Raw genomic sequence first — 5965 nt, 5'->3', positions numbered from 1 at the left:
TTAGGAAACATAACCATCTTTGATTAACGAGCTAGTCTAGTTGAGGCATACTAGGGACACAATGTTTTGTCTATGTATTCACACATGTACTAAGTTTCCTATTAATACAATTCTAGCATGAATAATAAACATTTATCATGAAATAAGGAAATAAATAATAGCTTTATTATTGCCTCTAGGGCATATTTCCTTCAATATCTTCCTTGGATATCTATCACTTTGGGACTATTTTCATATGTTGCTTTTGATAAGATCAAACAAATAAAAGTGAAGAACATGAGCAAATTTATTTTCTTTCTCTCAAAATAATATAAGTGAAGCAAGAGAGAATTTAATAAAAATTTACTAACTCTCAAACAAATCTAAGTGAAGCATGAGATCAAATCCATGGCTCTAAAAATTTAAGTGAAGCATAGGAGGAAGCATAGCATAATTTTTGGCTCTCTCAAAATGGTGTGTCCAGCAAGAATTCAACACTTAAAACACAAATCAAAACAAGCAAAGACTCATATCATACAAGACGCTCCAAGCAAAACTCATATATTATGTGACGAATAAAAATATAGTTTCAAGTAAAATACCGATGGTTGTTATAAGAAAGTGGGGATGCCACTCGTGGGCATCCTCAAGCTTAGTTGCTTGCTACTTCTTTGAATATTATCTTGCGGTGCCTCGGTCATGCCCAAGCTTAGCCTTTTGCTAATCCTTATTCCTTCATTCATCGTAAGATCACCCCAAAACTTGAAAACTTCAATCACACAAAACTCAAACAAAACCTTCGTGAGATCCGTTAGTATAAGAAACCAAACTAGTACTATAAGTACTATAGAAAACCTATTCTTATTTTGTTTTTGCATGATATCTACTGTATTCCAAATTCTCTATGGCAAAAAATAATCAAATAAAACCATAGAGTCATCAAAACAAGCACACAACGACAAGAAAACATAATCTGTCAAAAACAGAAAAGTCTATAGCAATCTGAATATTTTGAATACTTATATGCCTCAAACAATTCTAACATAAATTGGTGGACGTGAGGAATTTGTCTATTAACATGGACGTGAGGAATTATGCCATTTTGTACCTAAGTGAGCTAATTATGTAATAAATGAACTAGCTAAGCTAGCTATAGGCCATTATTGAGCTATCCTAGGTTGTCATGCCATTTTGTAGCTAACAAAGCATTTGTTAAGCAAAACACTTGGGAAAATTACCATGATTCGGGAGGTGAAGGGCCGGTCGGGGTTGCGCCACCTTGAGACGGAGAAGGATCGGTCGATCCTTTGTGGGAGGCGTGTTGCACGAAAGATCATTTGCAATGTTTAGTTAGCATGATGTAACTGAAATGTGAATGGTAGTAACTAATGACCATTCAAGTGAAACTCATAGTGTATGCTATAGCAATCTGGGGCATCTGCGGAGGGGTCTGGCCGGTTTTCTCGCACACGGACTGCACATTTTGTTTTCACAAGTCAGTCATATGAGTTAGTAATGAAAATAACATTGCATGCATGATTTGGATAGTATGCGGGAGAAACTTACCACGAGGATCTCGTATAGGGCCCGGTGACTCGCGTCGTTCCGGTTCCTCTCCGCCTCCAACAGATTTGTCGTCCTCTCCTCCATGTCCCTCACCTTCTCATCCGCCTTCCTGGTTGCCTCCGCCACAAGCTCCTGGGCCCTAGCCTCGATAGCGAGATCCACTATCCGTGGTCGAGGCCTGATCTCGGGAAGAGACTTCGTCTGCCGCTTCTTGATCTTCGGGAGACTTCTAGGACAATGTATGAGCCTATCCCTAATGGCTATGTGGCCATGCTTCCTCCCATCACCAGATAGCATCATGACCTCAGGCTCAAAAGGACTTTGGCTTGGGTTGAAGTCCACGCCTTTCATCTCCTTCCCCTAGTGTCTGTACCTCACAAGCTTGTCGTGGGAGGAGATACTGGTGAAGCTATCTGGATGATTGAGGTGGCCTTCTTGTACGGGCAGTATGGGACATGACATAGAGGTCGTACAATGGCGGCACCTCCTTCTTCTTGTGTCACGCCTGAAAGAGAGGAACAGGGTAAAGTTGTAATTAAAGCTAGCATGAAGAGTGAAATTGCATGAACCAAACCATGAAACGTCTCCAAGGTATCTATAATTCTTGATTGTTCCATGCTATTATATTACCTGTTTTGGATGTTTATGGGCTTTACTATACACTTTTATATCATTTTTGGGACTAACCAATTAAACGGAGGACTAGCCCAAATTGCTATTTTTTTGCCTATTCCAGTGTTTCGCAGAAATGGAATATCAAATGGAGTCCAAACGGAATGAAATTTTCGGGAGATTTATTTTTGGAACAAACGCAATCTACGAGACTTGGAGTGGATGTCTAGAAGCAGACGAGGATGCCACGTGGCACAGAGGCGCTCCCTAGGGGGGTGGGCGCACCCCCAGCCACCCTCATGGGCCCCTCGTGGCTCCCCTGACCGACTTCCTTCGCCTATATGTATCTACGTACCCCAAAAATATCCAGGAGCACAACGAAACCCTATTTCCACCACCGCAACCTTCTGTTCCCGTTAGATCCCATCTTGGAGCCTTTTCCGGCGAACTGCCGGTGGGGGAATCGATCACGGAGGGCTTCTACATTAACGCCAATGCCTCTCCGATGAGTTGTGAGTAGTTTACCATACCTTCGGGTCCATAATTATTAGCTAGATGGCTTCTTCTCTCTCTTTGAATCTCAATACAATGTTCTCCTCGATCTTCTTAGAGATCTATTCGATGTAACTCTTTTTGCGGTGTGTTTTTCGAGATCCGGTGAATTGTGGGTTTATGATCAAGTTTATTTATGACAAATATTTAAATCTCCTCTGAATTCTTTTATGTATGATTGGTTATCTTTGCAAGTCTCTTTGAATTATGAGTTTGGTTTGGCCTACTAGATTGATTTTTCTTGCAATGGGAGAAGTCCTTAGCTTTGGGTTCAATCTTGCGGTGTCCTTTCCCAGTGACAGCAGGGGCAGCAAGGCACGTATTGTATTATTGCCATCGAGGATAAAAAGATGGGGTTTATATCATATTGCTTGAGTTTATCCCTCTACATCATGTCATCTTGCCTAATGCGTTACTCTGTTCTTATGAACTTAATACTCTAGATGCATGCTGGATAGCGGGTGATGTGTGGAGTAATAGTAGTAGATGCAGAATCGTTTCGATCTACTTGTCGCGGACGTGATGCCTATATTCATGATCATGCATAGATATTATCATAACTATGCACTTTTCTATCAATTGGTTGATAGTAATTTGTGTTGGAATAATCCAAACATATGGTAGCTATGATTAGACAAAGGGTGATGAACATTGCCAGTTGATTAGCTTAGGAAAGTCCAGGTTTAGTCGGTTAGTACTTTCCGTGTGCTAGTGGTGTACTAGTTTGGTTCGATGCATGGACAATGAGTCCAAATAGTAGACAGTACTAGTTTGGTAGCTGAAAGTGAGTCAGGTTAGGATTTGTAGGTGGACGTGGCAGTTTGTATTAGGAGGTCAAGTCAGACACTGATTCAAGCTACTAGTGTTTTTCACCTGCCGTGTGTGTATATATACATAGGCATAGGGCTGCGACTTTGTAAGACCGTGAGAAAGGAGAAAAAGAAATAAAGAGGAATTTAGAAGGTACGAGACGTACCCTTGGCTATCAATTTTGTCTGCGCGTGTGTTCGTGAATTTGATGTGATCGATCCGTGGGCGAATTTCCACCAATTTGTTCACCCACCATAATACTTATGCTATCTTGAGAGAAGTCACTAGTGAAACCTATGGCCCCCGGGTATATTTTCCATCATATAAGTTTTTTATCTACTTTATTTTGCAATCTTTACTTTCTAGTCTACATCATAAAAATACCAAAAATATTTATCTTATCTTAGTATCTCTATGATCTCACTTATGCAAGTCGTCGTGAAGGCATAGACAACCCCTTTATTGCGTTGGTTGCGAGGTTCTTGTTTGTTTGTGTAGGTACGAGGGACTTGGAGTATAGCCTCCTACTGGATTGTACCTTGGTTCTCAAAAACTGAGGGAAATACTTACGCTACTTTGCTGCATCACCCTTTCATCTTCAAGGGAAAAACTGACACATGCTCAAGAGGTAGCAAACCACATACCAAGTGATCCCTATACTCAAACAGGTAGGAGCTCCCTTGATGACGCGACACACCTCGCATCTGGGCATGCTTGTCCCTGGACTTGTTGTGGGTGGCTAGCCATTGGGGAGAGAACCACTCATCCACCAACCTCTCCCAACAGTCCATCTTATCTGCACACCATCTCGGGGGCACCTAAGTTAGACAAAGAGAAATTTCAGCACTATACCTACGAATCAAATCACGGGAAGGTACAAGGCCTTAAGAATAGGTAATTACCGTCATGTACTTGTCCTTACTCAGACACTTGAGGCGACACTTATTATTCTCCCTCCTGATGTTAGTCGAGGCGTAGTAGTCTTGGACAGCCTGGACCCGAGCCTCGTGCCATGTGTTCTGAAGTAGGCGCTCGCACTCGGCTTTGGGAACCATAGCCGCGTCCACCTCGTGTTCCTCAAGACACCAGTAGAAGGTCTGCAATCAAACAAGACAACACCGATCATTAGTACAATCACCAGGGATTGTTGATTTTTAATTCCGTAAAGGAGAATTTACCCAAAACCGCTGTCTCACAATGTTGGCCACCATCTCGCACACGACACCGTCGACCATCTCCCCAGGCGGGGCCGAGGCAGCCTGGTACAACTCCCAGGTGAGTGCTAGCTGTGGAATCTCACCCTCACCGGGTAACGTGACCCACCCCGGGAAGTGGTGCCGGACTAGAGTACCAAGGACATGGTTGGGCCCGCGGACCTTATCTGCGTGTACCCAACCCCTGCAGTATGACAAGGCAAATACATTAGATATTAATTTGAACAAACATGAAGGCAAAAGGTTAAAAAAGAGTAATTTAATGCACTTAGTTCTCCCCATTAGCATGAATCAACCACCTCTGGTCGCTGGTAGCCGGCACGGACGGTAGCTTAGTACCACCATGCTGGTAGACCTTCTTGCCCTCCTCAACCCCCTCACTCTCGCTGTAGCTATCCTCAGATAAGGTCTCCTGGAGATCATCATCATGGTCGCAAGTCTTCGGAGTAACGTGTGACGAAGACTCTAGGACCCTAGTCTCCTTGGAGGAAGATCGTGGGACCCGAGTCTCCTGGGAGGAAGACACTGGGACCCGAGGCTCGTCGACCAGTGGCTCGTCGACCTGTGGCTCGCCGACCAGAGGCTCGTCGTCCCTAGACTCGTGGACCACAGTCCGACATGGGTCCAGGACAGACGGATCCACCTGAGACGGAGTACTCTGGTGGTCCAGAGACTCAGCGGGGGGTGGCGGCGAGGAAGGCACAACAACCTTCCTACCTCTGTCGGCGCCCTGTCCACCTCTACCTGCACCCCTCTTCTTCCCCCGACCTCCTCTCCCGACCGAAGAAGAAGCGCCCGCCGAAGGTGCTGGGGTTGTGTGCATGCTGTCTAGCAGCGCCCTCCGAAGGTTCTGGGGTGGAATAAAAAACACCCATCCCACGCGGCGAGGTTGGAGGCTCAGAGCGCTCTTGACCCAAGCCCACCATATGTAAACACCTACAATGAGAAAGATTAAACGAAATTAGTACAACATAAGCATAATAAAAAAATTAATGTGTATCATCATCATGAACATAATAAAAATTTCGGGGTGTCGTGTAGGGGGTCAAGGGGTCGGGGTGTCAGGGTGTCGTGTCCAGGGTCGAGGGGTCGGGGTGTCGGTGTGTTGTGGTCGAGGGTCGGGGAGTCGAGCTCAGGGGGTCGGGGTGTCGTGATCGGGATGGAAAATCCTTGACCCCTTGACCCCTTGACCCTTGACATGACACCCCGACCCCTCGACCCTTGACACGACA

Source organism: Triticum dicoccoides, chromosome 6B (genome assembly GCF_002162155.2).
Source record: "Triticum dicoccoides isolate Atlit2015 ecotype Zavitan chromosome 6B, WEW_v2.0, whole genome shotgun sequence".
NCBI lineage: Eukaryota > Viridiplantae > Streptophyta > Magnoliopsida > Poales > Poaceae > Triticum > Triticum dicoccoides.
The sequence above is the reverse complement of the archived record's forward strand: the minus strand, read 5'-3'. Positions refer to the sequence as shown.